At 44.2% G+C, this 20608-nt stretch overlaps 1 long non-coding RNA gene across 4 annotated transcripts in view; it reads left to right on the forward strand.

Annotated features, from left to right (window-relative positions):
• The window catches only part of LOC123279814 (uncharacterized), a 54305-nt gene extending 34722 nt beyond the window's left edge, over positions 1-19583 (forward strand). For 2 of the 4 annotated variants that reach the window (XR_011496959.1, XR_011496956.1), the window contains exon 4: positions 12929-19583. This is a non-coding gene — a long non-coding RNA (uncharacterized lncRNA). The remainder of the gene's footprint in view (positions 1-12928) is intronic. The other 2 variants (XR_011496957.1, XR_011496958.1) reach the window with 2 other exon arrangements.
• The last annotated feature ends 1025 nt before the right edge of the window (positions 19584-20608 follow it).

The raw sequence follows: 20608 nt of genomic DNA on the forward strand, positions 1-20608 counted from the left end.
GCCCCGTTCCTGTCTCCACGAGTTTCCCCAATGAACATTGCTCCCACAAGAGGGCTGTGTGTTCACACACACTGGGCTTAATATCCTGTTTTATTTCCTTCTGACTTTTTTTCAATGTGCATGTGCATGTGCATTTGCACACCCTTGTGAGTATATTTAAACAAAACTGGAATCCTGGGACATATAGAGATTTTTACTTTTATTAATTAATGCTTTACTTTGGATAATTTTAGATGTTTTACAGAAAAGTTGCAAGAATAGTACCGAGTTCCTGAACACCTTTTATCCAGCTTCCTCTAGAGTTAGCGTCTCAGAGCGCCATTGTACATTTGTCAAAACTAGGAAATTAACGCTGGTACGTTACTATTAACTAAAAGACAGACTATACTCAGATTTCACTATTTTTTCTACCCAAGTCCTTTTTCTGTTACAAGATGCGGTACAAGATACCACATCGCATTGGGTCATCATGTCTCCATGACCTTGACGGTTTTAAAGAGCACTGGTCAAGTGCTTTGTGCAATGCCTCTCGGTTTGGCTTGTCTGCTATTTCTGCATGATTAGACTGAGGTTGTGGGTTAATGGGTTAAGACCACACAGGTGACATGCCCTTCTCATCGCATCATATCGGCAGGTATGTGACAGCAACAAGACTTACCACTTGGTTATGGGGTGTCTGCCAGGTTTCCCCATTGTAAGGTCACTGGTTTCCCCTTTTTGTATGCTGGTCTTTGAGTGTGAGTCACTAGTGTCTGTGTATCCTCAAGCGCGGGTAACTGGGCTCCACCTCCTGGGAGGGGAAGAGGGTCCCTACATAGATCATTTGGAATTTTTCTGTAAGGAATATTTGTCCTTTCTCCCTCATTTATTTATTTATTCAATCATTGATTTATATCACTATGGAGTCATGGATACATACTTTGTTTTGGGGAATTATAATTTAATACTATCATTATTTATTTTACCACTCAAATTGTCCCAGTTTTGACCATTGGGATCCCTTTCAGGAGTCATCCCCCAACCTCTCCCCATTTTTTCTTTGGTGAGTGCTTTCTTACTTTCTGAACCAAGATGTTCCAGGTTCATCTTGTATCTTCCCTGCCCAGACCTACAATCAGCCATTCCTCCAAAGAGCCCTTGTTTCTTTCACTGGAGAGTAATATTTAAAACCCAAGATCCAGGGGCTGGCCCGGTGGCGCAGCGGTTAAGTGCACACGTTCTGCTTTGGTGGCCTGGGGTTCCCTGGTTTGGATACCGGGTGTTGACATGGCACCGCTTGGCAAGCCATGCTGTGGTAGGCGTCCCACATATAAAGCAGAGGAAGATGGGTATGGATATTAGCTCAGGGCCAGTCTTCCTCAGCAAAAAGGGGAGGATTGGCAGCAGTTAGCTCAGGGCTAATCTTCCTCAAATAAATAAATAAATAAATAAATAAAACCCAAGATCTGGGCACTGGGGATGCTCATTGCTACTGGGATGCTACTGCTTCTAGGCCCTCTCAGCAGACAGAGCTAGAAAATATAAGTACGTGTACTAACCTATGCATACATATCTATAATTACTTCTGTATCTATTCATCTGCATAAATAAACATGAGTTCATACAGTCATCTTCAACTCTGCTCTGGTGTTGCAGGGCTCATTATAGCCTTCCTCCCTGACTTACTTGCAATTTCTTTCTCCAACAGTGGGAAATGTGGTTCCCCTTATCTACCACTTATTTACTTACTTGTTCAACCCTAATACATGGGTAATTTCAGGATTGCTAGGCTGTACCCCTGGCACACTGAGTTTTATATACCAATATTTTTCTTTTTAAATGTAAACTTGCTGGAAGTATAAAACACATACATAAAAGTGCACAGTCGAAAGTGTAAGCCTCAAATTTTTACAAAGTGAGCGCATTCTGTTAACCTACACCCAGATCAAGAAATGAAGCATTACCAAACGTCCTAAAGCCCCCCAGGCCCTTTCCCTCACGTGCCACAGAGGGAAAGCACGAGTGTGACGTCTAACACCATAGGAGAGTCTGGGCTGGGTCAGCACCTCGCGGCAGTGGGGTCCCACTGTCCTGTTTCTGCCTCTTTTGTTCGACATCGTGCTGGTGAGATTCTCCCCCGTTCTTGCAGGGAGTTGCCTTTTATTCATTCCATGTATCCTGCTTTCTCAACCCAAGGTTATGTCATCAGTTGTTTCTTCTGGTCATAAATATTTTTCTACAATATGATTTTAGTGGTTATATAATATTCCATAGTATGATTATACCATAAACTACTTAATTATCCCCCTGTTGTTGGTCATTTAATTGGCCTCTGGTTTCCGCACTATAAATAATGCTGGACAATGATACCTTAAGAAAATTGATAGGAGAATGATATAACAATTCTAGTGCTCAGAAAGAATCAAACCACAACTAGAGCTCCGCATTCCTCTCTGGCCTTCATCTTCAGGTTACATCCAGAGGGGTTTATAAGGTGGTGAGGATGCTGGAAACTATGACTTACGCAGCTTAGCTGGATGAGCAGGACTATTTGGCAAAGGGGTGGACGAGACAACTGTTTTCAAATATTTGAAACACTGTCGAAAGAGGGGTAAGCTTATTCTGTATTATGAAAGCTTAGTCTTCATTGTTAACTAAGAAGAGACTTTTTTTTCCTGGCAAAAGGAAACTGACTTCTGAGAGCAAAAGGAATAGTAGTAACAACTACACCTGAACAACAGACGTAAACTGGGACCGTCCCAGGCAAACCAAGGAGTTTATCATTACCCCGGGCATGAGAAGGTCTTCCTAATGAGGAGAGACCTGACTGAGCAGTGGGAAGGCTGACTTGCAGAACTGATCTCTTTATTATGGGAGGCGTGTTGTGTTGTTGGGCGTGAATGTGCAAAGATTTCCTGCCTTGAGTGGGAGGTCACTAGACATTTCCAGTTACTAGATGACTTCCAAGTTGCTGGTCACTGGATGACATTCTAGTTCTAAAAGTCCATAATTCAGCTTAGAGTTACCACCTGTATTGTGGAGATGGTCAAATGAGACTCGCATTTCCTTCTTCCAGGTCCTTGTAGAAGCACAGTTCCCACCTGGTGCTCAATCTTGGCTTTTGCAGGCTGGCAGAGAGGGTGGTGGCGATGCTTTGTAACGCGTAAGGTGCTAACCTTTAAGTTCAATGTTCTATGTTGGTTCAGGGAAGATGCCATCTGAGGTGCTGAGAATTTTAATGACTTATCCAGGGTTCACTAATCAGACTTATTTGGCTGTAAGAAACAAAAGTCATTGGAGCTAACAGAAGCCTGAGACTCGACTATATCCATGACCTTAAAATCTGTGAGGGGATGATCCCTCTATCTTGATAAGAAAACATACACAACTCCATTTGAACTTTTTATTTTGAGATAATTTTAGATTTCCAGAAGAGTTGCAGAAATAATGAGAATTCCCAAATACCCTTTACCCAAGTTTCCCTAATGTTAACGTCTTACATAATCATAGGACAGTGAACAAAACCAAGAAATTAATATTGGTGTAATACTATCGATTGAGCTGCAGATTTTACTCAGATTTCACCAGTTTTCCTATTAATGTTACCTTTCTGGTCCAAGATCTAAACTAGGATCTCACATTGCATTTAACTTTCATGTCTCCTCCAATATGGGACAATTTCTCAGTCATGTCTTTCATATCTTGACACTTCTGGAGAGTACCGATCTGAAATTTTGTAGAATCTTCCTCAATCAGGGATTTTCTGATGTTTTCTTATGATAACCTGTTTCAATTAAGATTATGGACTGTTGGGAATATTACTAGAGAAGTGATGCTGTACCCTTCTCAGTGCAACATATCAGGGGGTACCTGAGGTTGACATGTCCTGTTACTGGTGATATTAACCTTGATCACTGTCTTAAGGTGGTGTTTGCCAGATTTCTTTGCTCTAAAGTTACTAGTCTCCCTTTGTAATTGACTAATTTTACCTTGAGATCATGCAACTACTGTTTTTCTCCTTTAAAACTTGCCCAGTAATTTTAGCATCTTTCATAAATCATCTTTTTTTGTTTAAGCTCAATCAAATGAATTTCTAAATAAAAATGTGTAAATGCAGAGAGCTGACTTCCTGGCTTCCTACAGTCATCTCTCTGTCTTTTTTTCTCTGTCACTTGGGTCAGCTTTTTCTCTTTAGGTCTGCTTCATTCCTCCCTCTCTTTATGGCTGTCTCTGCTCTCCAGTTTATGGGGTGGAAAGCATGATGGCCATCAGCGCTCTTCAGTTTAAGAGACCAGTCCAAGGAGATGGGCCTTCTTGGTGCCAAGCCCAAGTTCCTGGGAAAGAGACTCTGATTGGTCCAGTCTGGGTCAGTAACTAAGCTCCAGTCCCTTAATTTGGACCCAGAGATGCAAGACCAAGTTGCTTATATAGATCTGCTTGAGACTCACTTCAGTATTGGGATGGGTGGAACATATTCCCAAGAAATGTTTGTGAGATGAGCAGCCCCCCAGTGGGTACTCAATGCACACAGCAAGTCTGGGGCATAGTCATAACTAGAACGCAGGTCCACTGACTTCTCAAGTATATGAGTTTCTCTTGAACACTTCAACCCATGGTAGGCACTGAATCCAACACAACTTGATTTTCTGTCTTGATCAAACTCTAGCTGGAGTGGCATCTTATTCCACCTCTTGGAAATAAATATGAAATTACACTTGGGTCTGGAGGTAAGATGAAGAGTTGAAGGTCTCTAATAATTTCCTGGACTTAAAGCTCTCCTTGGAATATCTGTGAAGCTGAGTTATCCATCCAGCTGTGCTACCCTAATTCTCTAAAGACATGGAACTAAAACCCAAAAGCTAATCCCTTAATAGGATTGACCTTAAAATGCAGCAGATTTTCAGAAATGATTGGAAAGTCTTTTCTGAAAGGAGAGATGCCTGGATCAGATTTTTCAAGGAAGGAAGGCTAAGCATACCTCCTTGTTTCAGCAGGAGAGAATAGCAAGGGGTGGGTGCTTGTTGGGAAGAAACCATGCTTAGCAGCATTTCCTAGATTCCTGATTCATATTTTCCCCCTGATGTCAGGAATGGAGCATCCTTTTCTCCTCTGGCAGCTTGGTTATGGCACTAAGAAATCCAAGATAAATGGGACACTCTGTGAACGGAGATTGGAACAGCTGGATGTTGCTGGACACAACTGCAATGGTTGGTCAAATGGGGACATCTGGTCCACTTCCCCAGAGATTTAGCAATGGTGGTAAGGCCAATAAAGATAATCCAATCGACCACTGCCAGGCTAAGGCTCCCAGGAGCCCAAACCCTGGGAGGGGGAGATTGGGTTTCTTTTCTATGGGAGCAGAGGAGGAAGTGTGGCAGGAGAACAAGCTGTGTGCCTGGGTCTTTCTTGCCTGCAACCCTGTGTCCCTGTGACCATGGGGGAACAACCTCCCAGGAAAGTTGGAGGATTGCCTGGAAGAGTTTGGAGGATTTTGCACATTTGTAATTTGTGGGCACACCAACAGCCTCTAACTAGAAACTCTAGAAACTCATCATCATGAGAATTCCTAGCCCTGGCGCGACAGATGTTTGTTCTATAATGACTGGGTTGAAGGACTCTTGGCCAGAAGTTAGAAGACTTAGGATTAAGGCTGTTTTATGTCATAAAAGAGCTCAGTGGTCTTGGGCAGAAGACTTAGTCTCTTCTGAAATTCGATTTTTTCACCTGTGAAATGAGAACAGAAATACCTGCTTCCTAAGATTGTTATGAATATTGTATGAAATCATGGATGCTTAGAAGTTTGCTAGAAAAACCTGAGCCATTTTAGTGATGGATGAGGTCATTTCAAATATGGTTTGGGGTGCTTCCAACTGAGTGTGTGTTTTCCACAGTGACAGACAATGTAGCGAACGGAAAGCCACAGAAAATTCAGATAACTCCATTTTAGCTTATAGTCTCAAACTTTTAAAAATCATTTAGCCCTTTTTTCTATAAAAAGAATAATAAGGTGACTAGACAAGCTGAATATCCATGCCTTAATCTCCACTCACTACACGGGGCCACTGAGCAATAGGCTGACTGGAAGGTCACAGATGAAGGACATGGGATTCATGGATCTAACGGTCAGATATGAGTGAGGTTCAGAAAAGGGACCCGAGCCAGCCGAAGCCCTAATTTAGAGTCGGGCCTGCTGTCCAGCTCTCCTGAGCATGTGATCTCTGGTTCCAACACACTCTGCAACTTTCTAGGCTGACATAGCGTTAAGAGTCTAGTACCTAAGCTGTAATTTGCCATGGCTTCCCGTCCTCTTCATAGCCCTAATCACCTCCCTATGTGGGTCGCTCTAACATCAAATGAATGACTCCTGAGCAAAATGCCCAGTAACGTCACCTAAGGAGTTAAACAAAATCTCCTTAGACTGGTGGAGGAGGGTCAGGACGGGATTACTTAGCCATGGTGCCCTGGCCTGCAGATGTGGCCATAGACCATGGGCACTGGGGAGGGGAGGGGCAAAATGACCAAACTGGGGCGATCACAAGGGCCTCTTTGATTGGAGAGAACACCAGAAATCGCTGTTTTATTTAGTTTCCTCCATTAAGGGCATATTTGTCAGCAGGACCATGAGTCAGAAGGAAAAGAGTCTTTTCTAACCTAAAAATAAAGCCATAGGGATGGAGCAATCAGGGAAGGGTTTGTGGTTTGACCTTTGCTATTTCTGAATGTGTGTGGAGTGTGTGTGTGTTGGGGGTGGACGAAGTGGTGTGTGCACGGAGCAGAGTTAGAGTCCCCAGCCCTGATCTGAAGAGGCGATGATGGTGAAATGAGCACTTGGAGCAATGCTGGTCAGTGTTACTACCTGACACTAAAAACCAGAATTCCAATCCTGGCAGCCTCGGGGTTGTTAATGACTCAGCATCCTTTACCCCAAATCTGCTCTACCATCCATCTTGGTCCTCACAGGCGTGGTTCTGGTTTCTCAGCCGTGGAGGCGTGGCTCTCACCCCGTCGTCACAGTGCAAATGTGCACCCCACTCCTCCACAGGGGTGCTGCCGGTTTTGCTCCATATCTAAAGCTGACTTTGGGTTCATTGAGGGTGCGTACCGCTCTGGGGACGTCCACCTGAACAGAGTCATAGCACGGGCTGGGAGACATAGCATGAGGACAAACTGTCGTCACAACCTGTAAGAATTCCACTTTAGGTTGTGGAAGAGCAGACCAGGGCTGGAACGTCACCGACAAATGTGTGCAACCACAGAGGCTGTGTTTAATCCCTTCTCATCGACAGCCCCAAATCTTGTCCATGAAGTTCTGCTCCAAGGACAAAGATGGTTGAAAACCACAGTGGAACAACCTGGCAGATAAGCACAGAAAATCCTTGGGGTCACATCCTCTTTACAATCCTTGTCGTCCACCAGCCCATCAGAAAGCAAGCACTTGTGAGCAGTCCCCTCAGAGGGCAGCATCTCACAGACTCAGGAGATCCCACCCCCAGGACAGCGAGAAGGGAAGGTGAGAATGAGCTGTGCCCGCTTTCTTTTCCACTCACCGTGGCACTCCTCCTCCCGCTCCTAGCCTGCCCCCTCTGCTTTATCTTGGTAAATGCCCCCCATCCTGGGAACCCCGGCCCCAGGGAAACCTCTCCACTGCTCCATCCTTCACTGCCCTCTCCTTCATCCCCCCCCCACACTGTCCTCTGTGCACTCCATTTCAGCACTAATTGATAGACTGTTCTGTCATCTGCCATTGTTTTGTGCTTGAGGGAGCTTGTTACCCCAGCGGAACTGAGGTACAGTGAGCAAGAGTGGTCCAGATCTCAGGCTAACAGCTCTTGTGCTCTAAGGCACAGCTTTCTTGTCAGGAAAATGGAGTTAATCATACCTCCCATGGGATATTGTGAGAAGTAAATGAATAAAACTATGCAAAGGACTTAGAATAATAGCTGGGATATCATAACTGTTTAAAAACAGAGTCTATTGGTATAAAGACGATGTAATTTGTTTAGATTCAAGTCTCCCCACATGTTGTAAATATAAGTAAAATAAACTATGAAATGAGTTTCATGTAGAGATTGGTCCTGATGCTGAGGCGAAGTTGCTGAGTGACCTGGTTAAAATGGCATGCTCCTCGGCCCCATTTACCCCTGACCTCACTGACGAGGGGTGAGAATTCCAACACTGACCTGCTTGGCCGAGTGTCTTGGGAAATGGCCCACGAGTCAGAACATGAGCTCCCAGGGGCCCGGAGACCATGTGTTCCACGACCTTCCTGGGGCCTCCTCCAGCCTCACACCCCATAAATCTGAATTTGATGAGGACGGGCAATGATTGGAGATGCTCCCCACTGAGGCGATGCCAAGAGCCCTGCCCGCGAGGGTCTGTCAGCGCCTGTGATGAAGTAATCGGAGGGGGACAGCTGCATCTGTCTTGGTAAACAGATGAACTCAGTCAACACCCTCATCAGCAACCAGCGCAGAAGAGGAGCTGCCTGCGAGGCTGCCTTGCTCTGGGGCCAGCACAAACGGCAGCGAGAAGGAACCAGCTCCTGCAACCCCTATCACACCCGGGGAAGCCAGTGCCCAGAGAGCTGAAGTGGTTTGCCTGAATTTATACATCTAGTGTGCAGCAAAACTCAACCCTAGGACAACAGTCTCCCGAATCCTGTTCTGCTGCTCCTGGTCGAGAACAAGTCTAGAAGAACAAGTCACAACCCCTCTAGGCCTGCCGTGGGGCTGCCTGAGAGACCCCAGGGGTCAGGAGGGTTCCCAAAGTCACTCTGGCCAATATCCTGCCTCTGCAAAGGAGCTTGGCCCCTGAATGCAGGTGACACGTTGGGTGCAAAGAGTCTTAGATTTGGACTCTTTGGTTTGCACCATGACTGAGGCACCTGGCTCTTTCTGAGATGCTGTTTCTCTGTTGAGTGGAGAGAATAATTTGTGGCTCACTAGATCTGAGATTTTCTTTTAAATCGCTGAATCCCCTAGTTTCTAGTAGAAATCCCTCAGTTTCTAATATTTTCTTGACCAAAAATATTTGTTAAGTGAATCCTGTCTGCTTGAGAGTGTTCTGATGGAGTTCACATGCTCCCAAGAAAGCACATGGAGAGTGGTATAGTCAGAGCGATTCTTCGGCTCCAGACCTTGCTGTGTGGGGCAGGTGCCAGGGTGGGAGTCGACGTCATGCCACACACAAGAGTGGGTGGGGGGAGAGGGAGGGAAAAGTTAGACTTCTTCCCTTGGGGTCTTGAGGGGGCTTAATGAATGCTGAGAGCTGGCCCCCCAGGCCAGGCCGGGCACTGTGGTTTCCTATTTCCTTCTGGCAAATCACTTAATCTCACTGAACTTCAGTTTCTTCATCTGTGAAACGATAACAATCATTTCTCCCTTACTGGGAGGTGGGAAAGATTAGGAGAGATAATACACTTTGTATCTTGTCAAGTTCAGTGACAATGTGAGCCATTATTACTCCATTGAAAAATGACTGTTAATGCAGAAAGAACCATTTAAGCTGACACTTGTGACAGACCTGTTTTTTCCAGGGTTGTTCAGGAGGATTCAGTGCTTCCTGGCAAACGCCCTCAGCCTGTGGCTGCACCTGCACGTCCAGGCAGCGCCCAGCTGTCTGTTGCACACGACGTCATCGGGGTCTGCTCTGCGGAATTCCTGGCTGCACCTGGTCACGCTCATTCCCACAAGGGGGAGACAGTGGAGCGCTGCATCCCCAAGGAACAAGCATAGGGATGTGCGCCATTTCCCTCCCTGCCCTCTCCCTCTTTTCCTCCTGGTGGGCCCACCAAATCACTTTGGAAGATCCTGTGGGGACAGACTGCCAGAAGGTGCATAAGGTGCATGCTCCTTGCTGCCCGTTTTCTTCCTCCACCCCTATTCCTCCTCCCCCTTCTGCTCTTTCTTCCCTCCTCCTCTTCTTTCTTCCTTCCTTCCTAACGTGAACATTTTAATCAAGATGGTGCCTGTCCGAGGTCTCCACACTGTCACTGCAATTTGCTCTGGTTCACTGGGTGAATTTTCTTTTCCCTTCTAGTGGGATACAGAATTATTTCCATGATAGGAGCCGACTGGTCTGGAAAGGCCTCTACACAAAGGGCCCTATGAAGAAAGGAGACAGCTGGCTGAAAAGAGAGAAGGGATTTGAGGAATTGAAATTCCTTGTGATATTGGACTTAAATGTGGAAAATTCACTGCTCTGCATTGTTCAAATGCCTCTGAATTAGAGCAGAAGGGGTATCAGTTAATTTGTTAACTCTCGGTAGGAATTTGCGACCCAGAGCTTTACAGGAGTTTTTTCTGACTGATACAATCAATGTCCATTGTGCTGGGCCTTGGTCCACACTTATCTCTTCCTTTATAGTCTGGACTGACCCTGTCGATTCCTCAGCTGGTCATCTCTCTGCCTTCAGGAAGGAGACATTCAAACCACTCCAGAGAATGAGTTGCCTCCAGTTATTTTCACCCATGTCTCCAGGTGTAAGGACTGGAGACATCCTTGTGAAGTAGTGTGGTGTATTGGGAAGAGCCCAGGACAAGACTAGAAGCCTGGGTTTCGGTCTCACCTCGCTCGCTCACCTGCTGGTGGCCCAGGAGCAATTAGTTCTCCCTCTGACCCTCCTAGTCCTCAGCCATGAAGTGAGGGATAAGGCTGTAACCATTTCCCTGAGGCCACTGGGGCACCACTGTACAGTTCCAAGCGTGGTTGTGATGGTCAGGTTTACTGGAGATGTGGATGCAGGGAGTTGTGGCAGGTGCTGTGTGGCTGGCAGAGTGAATGAGTCGACTCTATTCACAGTATGTCTTCAGGGGTGCTGCTGCGGTCTGTCTGTCTGTCTCTCTGTTAAATGACTCCCCTACCATCGGATGAGGCTAAAGCTCTTTAAGCTTAAGGCTTAACTCATCAGATACCATCTCTGGGAGGGTAACGTGTTGGCTTTCATCAGTTGCCAGCACCAGGAGTCCTCGATGGAGGCAATGCCATCTCCTAGGAGGCTCTTTAGAAATTGGTTGCTACTTTTTTTTCCTTCTAGTACAGTTATACCTGAGCATTGACCTACTGAAATACATATGTTTGTATGCATTTTGTCTCTTTCACATTCAGTTGAGCCTTTCATTGTTTGTATATTATGAGTATAGGTAAGCATAGGCAGATAGGCTGATTTGTTATAAAAAGCAAGTGTTGGACCACCTCACACCCATTAGGATGGCTATTGTCAAAAAAAAAAAGAAAGAAAGAAAAGAAAAGAACAAGTGTTGACAAAGATGTGGAGAAATTGGAACTCTTGTGCCCTGTTGGTGAGAACGCAAAATGATGTGGCTGCTACGGAAAAGAGTATGGCAGTTTATTAAAAAATAAAATATAATTACCATATGATTCAGTGATTCTACTTTGGGGTATATATCCAAAAGAATTGAAGTCAGAATCTTGAAAAGATATTTGTACACTCATGTTCATAGCAGCATTATTCACACTAGCCAAAAGTTGGGAGCAACCCAGGTGTCCATCGACTGGTGACTGGATAAGCAAAATGTGGTACATACATACAATGGTATATCACTCAGCCTTAAGCGGAAGGAAATTCTGACATATGCTACAACACTGGTGAACCTTGAGGACATTATTCTAAGTGAAATAAGCCAGTTACAAAAAGACAAATGCTTATGATTCCACCTGTACGAGGCTCCTAGAGTGGTCAAATTCGTAGAGACAGAAAATAGCGAGAGTAGTTACCAGGGGCTGGGGGAGTGGGGAGCTGTTGTTTAATGGGTACAGAGATTCAGTTTTGTAAGATGAAAGAGTTCTGGTGATTAATTGCGCGACAATGTGAATCTTCTTAAGACTAATGAACTGTAAAATGGTTAAGAGGCAAAATAAAAAAATGAATAAGAGGTTAAAAAAAAAAAGCAGTGTTTAGTCTGATGGAGATAAGAACCACAGACTTAGTCCTCAGTAGAAATCAGTCTACGAATCTTTCCCCGGAGGAGGAAGAGAAAAGGCAGGAGCATCCTGGGTTCTGAGGACAGTCAGGTGGGGCCCGGCTGGATGAGACAGTTGACACCCTCCAACTTCACTAGTTTCACCATCTGGGCTGCGAAAGGCGGCTGGAGGTTCACTTTCTGAGAGGGGGCTTAAGGATGACTATATTTCTACTTCGATTGTTAATGTGAGGCCCTGAGACAAGAGTGTGAAAGAGATGGAGGTTGGAGATAACAGCCCTGTGTTAGTCTTCTCTGGCTCTTAAGATGTTTAGCACTTCAGGAACCTGGGTCTTATTTACCTAGCTTGATCCAATAGAAGACAAGTCTCTTTAAACCTTTTTTAGTCATTTTAGTCTATTCAACTCAGACATTTTGACAGGCAGCCTGGCACTCAGTTCAAGAGTACTACACTGGTCTCATGGTGCTTTGCAGTCTAGCAGCCCCAGCGACAACATCTTAGCTTGGATTCCTAGAGAGCAGAGTCTGAATCAAAAGTAAATCAAATAAGCTAACTTAGTTGGGAAGCATGAATTCTTCGAAGAGACAGGGTTGTGAGACAGGGATGGAGGGAAGAGAAAATATGAAGATGTATTCTCGTGTTGGTCACTGCTCAATACCCGGGACAGTTCATCCAGAAGGAGGAAGGAGAGACATGTATCCACCAGCTCCTGTGTCCTGTTGGTCAAAAGTTCACCCAATGTGGGGCTGGCCCTGTGGCCGAGTGGTTGGGTTCGCGCGCTCTGCTGCAGGTGGCCCAGTGTTTCACTGGTTCGAATCCTGGGCACAGACATGGTGCTGCTCGTCAGGCCACGCTGGGGCGGCGTCCCACATGCCACAACTAGAAGGAACCACAACGAAGAATATACAACTATGTACCGGGGGCTTTGGGGAGAAAAAGGAAAAAAATAAAATCTTTACAAAAAAAAAAGTTCACCCAATGTGCATCACCTCTCTTGGACTTTCAGGTTGAATATGTACAGTTACCTAGCAGGTCCCTGGTGTTTCACATCCCAGATGGCCATATCCAAGATGGGAGCAGAGAGGACACAGCAGAAGTGTGAGGTGAGGGCCCTTGGGTTGTACCTGCATGACATCAGTTGCCTTTTCCACAGAACAAATGGCCAAGGGCTAGAGAGATAGGTGACACTGGGAGACTCTGAGGTGGCTCAACAAATAAGAATGACTGATTCTATAAATAAAAGGGAAAATTGGGAAGTTCCACATGGATGTTTTTTTGTTTTACTGTAACCCTATAATATTATAATACATAAATTACATTCTGCAATTCAGCTGCCCGTATTTTTTTAAACTCTTAAATGCGTTTATTTATACATGCTTTCCTATGCAAGAGTTTCACCTCTGCCTCCTGGAACTGTTAAGTAAGCATGTGGGACTAGATCATCCCTGTTACGAACCCTGCCACTCTAATTGCCCCTCACGCCCTCCATCCAACTGAGTGCAGCCCTGATTGGAAATGCTCTGGGTCCTGGCTTCTAAACCTCCTTTCTCACAGCCTTTTTCTGCTGCTTGCTCCACAGTGGGACTCCTGTCACCAGACGTGGGATCCGCACGTTCACCGTCTCTTCTATGGATGTACCCAGTATAAGACCACTGCTGCTGTCGTTTGATCTCCTTTCTCTCATCCTTTCAGGATGACTTTGATCTATTTTTTAGAGTTTCACTCTCTAATAGATTGGTTCTAGGAAATTTTGTTTTTCCATTCTTAAGATGTTTGGCGAGTTTTCTCTTCTCACTCCCTCTAACCACCCACCTTTTCCCTCTGATCATTCAGCTGTGTCAGTCCTACTTTTCTACACTTCTTACCAACTTTGCAATCTTTGTCCTTAATAACTACTTCTGTTTTACCATTTCCTTTCTTAGGCATCACCTGTAAATGGGTGCCCTGAAGCGGGTTACAAACCATTGGTATCTCTTACTCATTGTCTCTTATTTGCAGTCTTCTGAGGATCTTTACTCTGTCACTCACGTGTGTGTTGAGCAACTTCCAGAAGGGCTGATCTGGGAATCATGCCCAGGTGACTCAAAAGTGTTCAAGAAGGTGTATATGGGTAAGTGTGTCATCACCTGTTATGTCTAAGAGCCTTGGTGCGTGCCTGGATGCCAAAACCACTTGCAGTTGATTCTTGGATTATTAATTTAGCCTGAAAATGAAGAAAGGCTGTCTCACCCTTGGTATAATTAATTTAGCTATTTAGTATTTACTATATACCAGGAATTATTCTAGATGCTTTCTATAAATTCATGATATCGTTATTTCTAAAGAACAACAAAAGGAGATAGCTATTTTTAGTTCCCATTTATAGGCTGGGAAATCAAGGATTAGAGAAGTTAAGTAGCTTTCCCAAGTTCTCACAGCTAGTGAGTGGCAGAATAAGCATCCAAATCTACCTTGTGTGAGGATCTCCTTGCTGTGTAGCCTCGCCCATTAATCTGGGGAAGGGATCACATTAGAGCAGCACCTGTGGCTGCTCCTGGGTCACCTGGAGCAGGTAGAGTTCGTCCTTGAACCATCAGTTGTTTTCTTCAGCCCCCAACTTTGAGACAAAGTCCTCAGGAAGAAACTCAAGCTTCAATTTGGAAATGAGCAAGACCATCAGGCATTTGCTCTTGGCACGGACATACCCGCTCTTTGGGGTCTAGTTCAGCTTACTAACCCTTTGCTTTAAGTGGAGAAGGCTGAGGAGCCACGGAAGCTCTGGGGCTCCACTCCAGGAGAGAGCCATCCTCAGAGAAGAGGCTTCTCTGCTCTAGGAGGATGAGCTTCAGGAGACGTTGGTGCTTCTCTTTACAATGTTCTCTTAGTACAGAGACTTTGGCAAGAGCAGTGTCCTGCCAGAGTGGAGAAGGTGTTCAGCAGAAGCAAGTTATCTCCAGCTCCAAGTGGACATTAGCTTCATCACAGACAAAATCTGGAATTAGAATGCCAGCCCCGACCCTCCCCACTAGCCACTAAGGTGCAATGAATTAAGCTACTTTTATCTAGTAATCTGTGTCCAGCACTGGGCTATGCATTGTGGGTAAAATAAATGAAGAATTCTAATAACAGGGTCCCTGTTTGCGATTTATCCAATATGTTTTCGTTCTCCCTTCTTTTCTTTCGTCCCCCCCTCTTTTTTCCTCCCTCCCACCCTCTTTGCCTCCTTCACTCCGTGCAGAAAGGATGAGAACATAAATGCACAAAGAGAAACTCTTACAGATTTTATAAGCTCACTCAGTAGCTAGATTTGCTTAATAAACTTACTCTAAGATATTGGGGGTTTGTGAGTGATAACTGATCACACCCTTTAAAGATTTCTGAGTTAGAAACCAATTAAGAAAATACAATTGAGCAGATGGGTATCAAAATGTCATTTTTATTACAGATGAAGCTGAATTTGAGTAACTGGTTGAGACACACAGCTTTCATTGGGCTGTCTGTTAGCTCCCTGCTTCCTAAATATCTTGGTAAAATTATGGTTTGCAGAGTGGACATGCCCCATATCACTGTGAGAAGAGTGGGGCCAAAGAAAGAGAAAAGGAGAAAGACTACAATATGCTTAGTTGTGAATACACTAACTCCACCCAGAGACGTGCCCAGGTAGGGCCTGGTTAAAGCTGGAGAGAAAGGCTGATCTAGTACTCAGTAGCTGGCCTATTACTCAGCATGAAAACGTGAAGCAAGGAGAACCAAAATTGGCCTCTCGGGCAGGAGAATTCTCCAGTTGGTCTATTTCAGTTAACTTGGAAAGTACTTCTTCAGAAGATACATCAATAATTTAAGAAATCAGAAAGAGAGTTAGTACCTCCATGTTGACCAGGGAAGAAAGAAAGAAAATTAAGAAAGAACTTCTACTACATACAAAGATGTGAAAGTCTGATTCCCGCCCCTAAGACTGCCCCGTGGGGGAGAGGATGAGAAGATCATCAACCATCATCTACAGATAGAATTCCAGGTCTCGCTTAATGCCAGTTAAAGAAAGTTAAAAATCTGAGCAAAACCAGAGATCCTTTAATGTCTTACTAGTGTTTCCACTTTGATGCTCTCAATGTTATGTTCTCAGCACACTTTGTAAACAGCCAGTACAATTTACTAACTTACAACCTTTAGTTCTCTCCTCCCCGAGGACCACTAGGACTCGCTTTCACCTGAGTGTCAAAGACTGACTCCCACCTCTTACAGCCTCCAAGGGGGTCTTAGGTTATAAATCTGTAAGTAAAAGCCATCCCCCCCCGCCCCGATTTCATTTTCTTCCAAAATACAGATTTTCAGCCCTTGGCAAAGCTATTTCCAGCTTATTTTGTGGTCTTTGCCCTCACAACAGGGGTCTCTGCCAGCAAGAGCACTGGGTTTCATTTGCCAACATCTTCATGCAGAAAATAAAAATAGTACCCTGGTAGTCCTCGGAACTCTGGTAAATCTTATCAACACCAGCTCCTCTGGCTGGTATGTTCCTATTCTGGAACCTCGGCTCCAACTTTCAACTGGATGGTCTCCATCTTCACCCTCCCTGGAGCAGGAGAGTTCTTCCAGTTTATAGAGACTGTGGTGGCTTAGAGGAGGACATTGGAATCCCAGACGGATGCTCCTTGGAAGCTCCTTTACAGACTATTCTCTGAATAGAGCAACTCCATGTGCAGGAAAACCAGAGAGCAGCAGGGGGTTTCTGACGGAAAGGCTCGGGGTGATGACAGGAGTCCCGTCTTTCAGAAGGGCCGCTAACCGCACCCCTCGCAGTGTTTGCCTACCATCCTTGAAGTCCGGGACTTGAAAGGGGTCCCCAGAGGCATCTGCCTCCCCGTTCCTCCTCCAACCTGCCTCAGAGGGACAGATGTTCTTGATCTTCTCAGATGTTCTAAAACCTTCTCTCTTAAGCCATTTTTGTCATTTCCATGAGGAAATCACTTTTGATGCCAAACTGTCTTTAGAAATCATGTGGTTTTAAAGCCTGGGCATTTAGGCAACCTATCAGAGACAGGATCAGGAAAGCTTCAAGGAAAATAAATTTCCTTTGACCCATTTGGCGGGGCTGTCCTGATCTGCACTAGTAATTACAAAGCAATGAACCCCAAAAGTAAACAGCCAGAATTCTTATTCAATGGAGGTTTTTTCCCCCTTTAAACTACGCTTGAAGAAGGCCAGTAGATGCTGGGTCAACCAAATCAGACGGAGAAAGACAAATACCAAATGATGATTCACTCATATACGGAATCTAAAAACAAAGCAAATCAAAAACAAACTCATAGAAGCAGACAATAGATTGGTGGTCACCTGAGGGGAATGGGGTGGGAGGAGGGAGGAAAAGCTAAAAGGGTCCATTATACGGTACGGATGGAAACTAGACTTTTGGTGGTGAGCACGCCGTGGTACCTGCTCATGTTGAATTATAATGTTGTACACCTGAAACCTATACAATATTATAAACCAATGTTATCTCTCAATAAAAATATAATAATAAATAAATGAAAAGAATTTTAAAAGGGCCTGTAGAACACTAGAAAACAAGCTTTCTTCAACTATCTGCTCAATGTTTTCAGCTAGATTCCTTTTGTTTGTATATCTCCCTCTCAAGCAATCCCTCAGTCCTTTTTATCTCTAGTTCAGCTCTAGTCGCCACAGGCAGCCTCCTAATGTTGCTCTCTTTATGCCACATTTTCCCTGGTGAGGTCCTGAAGGCCATTCGTGTTTTGCTTTTCCTCGTAACACCTACGAGCAAGCACTTGGAACAGCTGCTTGAATCCAGCAAGCACTTGAAAACAAATGCTTATTAAACTGAACTGTGGAATTAATATTTGGTTTTGACTTAAAATAAAACAGCATGTATTTTCCATGGGAAAGGCATATCCAGCCCAATTTCTGTGCTCACCCCCAGCATCATGAGAACTGATGCTCAGCATGGTGATCTCCTTCGAGATGCTTCACCGTCAGAGAAAGATTCAGTGGGGTCCACGGTCCCTAAGGCAAAGCACTGGAAGAGCAGGGTGTGGGCGAGCTTGAGAGACCACGTGGTCCAGTCCTCTCTTTTGACAGATTTGAAAACTGAGGCTGTGCGAGGCAAAATGAGTCAGCTCAGATCACCCAGCTGGTCAGTGGAGAATCAGCGAATCAGGTCCTCTTCTCCTAACTCTTAGCTGAATGCTCTTTCTGCTATACAATGATATTAGCTCTTAATCAAGGAAAAATTTTTCAACATGAGTTAGAAGGAGAGAAACTTTTGGCTACTAAAAAAATTAAACTCTCCACGATGTCTCACTCCCTCAATTACTAAAATTATTCAAAATTATACTCTTTTAACATTTTTAATCACAGATGTTAACAGTAAAGCTAAAAAATAACTCTGAATACACTGAATACACGTATTAGATATACTCCATGACAGCCACGCCTCTCAAGCATAATGACTAATCGAGTGAAAGGCTGCTCGAACCCGAACGTGGGCCTGATCCTTTCCCACTGTAATAGGATTATAAGGTACTTAACTTCTGCTACCACTATTGGAACCAGCTTTGCCTTCTCCCCACAGAATCCCTTTTAGGAATAGCTGAGGGTCACTGGGTCTTATCATTTATCACTTGTTTCAAGGGCTTTGACTTTGATCTGGAGACAATTTGGTCTGTTTGAAGGAGGAATAAGCTTTTTGTCTAATCGGGGGAACAAAGTACAGAATCCAGCAGCCGGAAGTCCTGGGTTTATTTGTCTTAGACAAACCCAGGAATTCATCATCACTTCAGGGGAAACAAAGAAGAGGTTTCAGGAAGCCCTCCCCAGCTGTCGAGTACTCAATTAAAAAAAAGAAAGAAAGAGCCTGCCAGGCTGAAGAAGAGCTGATGACCCAGCTCCCAGCAGAGCAGGGAAGCGGGCGTTCCCCACTGTCAGCCGGGAGGTGAGAACCTTCCTCTCCCAGGTCACAGCTTCGAGAACCACGGCCTGGTCTGGGCCTCTGACCTTCATGGACTTTTGAAGTTCTGCAAGGACTTAATTTAGCATGAGGGAGGAGAGTATAGGCTGTCGGACTGACACCTGATTGCCCTTCTGAGTATGGTTTGAGGAGCTTAAATCTTGGAGGAATGAGAAGCACATGCTTTTCAGCTCCATTGGGAAGCTGCGTGGATTTACCTGGACACAAAGGACTATGGATTTTTCTTGAATTTTAAAGGACAGATTCATTTACTATCTGAAGTTGAGTTCTGGCCAAGATAATGTTTCATCATGTCTATTATTACTGATTTTTGTAAATATAATTCTCCTTATGAATTTATAGCCTACCTATAGCTAATGACATGATATGCCAAAGCACTATTTTACCCATTGCTTCAAATATTATTGATTTAAAATACCTCCTCCATGAATAAAAAGTTGGGTTTTGAACCTTGGGTGCTATGCCTATCTTGAGTTTAAAATGGTTTTTGCAGAATTCGATTTCTACTTCAATAAGACTTGCTCCCTTTTGTGAACTTAAAGACTGAGGGACTTGTACCTGACAGAATGAGCTAGAAAAATTGGACCCAGTTTTCTCTTCCTTCTTCTTCTTCTTTTTCTTGGTATTGTCTTTTTCTGTCTCTTTTTTATTGTATTTTTACAAAGTGTTTTGAAATGTATTTCCTCAAAGAAGGAAAGGTATATAGGACAAGTGATTTTCTAGAAGAACATAATCAAAATCCACACACACAAAGGTGAAAATACATATTGATGATCCATTCTTAAGGTCAATTTGAGATTTTAACAGTTAATAATTGATGCGCTTCTCTTGTACTTGATGTACTCTTCAACAAGTGTTTGCTAATACGGAGAGATTAAAATGTTATACACAGATGTACACCTAACTTGTAACAGAACCGGGGGCAGAACCTGAGTACTCAAATTTCATCAACTTTACAATATGCTTCAGTTTGAGTAGAACCATTTCTCCCAGATATTAAAGTGGTTTGATTGATAATTGAGATTCTAATTTCTCCCAGTATCTTCCTGAGGGAGATATGCCCTTGGCTCCTATCTCCCCAGCCCACCTTACCAATTCTAAGTGATGCCCCATCACAGAACATGCAGGAACCTCTCAACGATACCAGCCACTGGGTAAATGTTCTAGACCTGTTTTAAAAAAACACAGGCTTGGGGGCTGGCCCTGTGGCCGAGTGGTTAAGTTCGCGCACTCCGCTGCAGGCGGCCCAGTGTTTCGTTGGTTCGAATCCTGGGCGCGGACGTGGCACTGCTCATCGAGCCACGCTGAGGCAGCGTCCCACATGCCACAACTAGAAGGACCCACAACGAAGAATATACAACAATGTACCAAGGGGCTTTGGGGAGAAAAAGGAAAAAATAAAATCTTTAAAAAAAAACAAAAAAAAACCCCACAGGCTTCCAGACATGCTTCAGTAGAATATAGTAGGATGCTGTTAGAAAGAACACCGGATGCAAAATTAAATAGACATGGCTTCAAATTTTGGTGCCGCACTTACCAATTCTGTGACTACATAAAAATCTCTACATAAAAATTCTTAGTAAAATGTTAGAAATCCTATCCAGTTGTATGTAAAGTACATATAATATTTATGATCAAGTTGAATTTATTCAGGAAAGCAAAGTTTGTTTAACATTAAAATTTCAATCAATTTAATTTGCCACATTAATCTATGATCATCTCCATAGT

Source organism: Equus asinus, chromosome 22 (assembly GCF_041296235.1).
Source record: "Equus asinus isolate D_3611 breed Donkey chromosome 22, EquAss-T2T_v2, whole genome shotgun sequence".
In the NCBI taxonomy this organism is placed as follows: domain Eukaryota; kingdom Metazoa; phylum Chordata; class Mammalia; order Perissodactyla; family Equidae; genus Equus; species Equus asinus.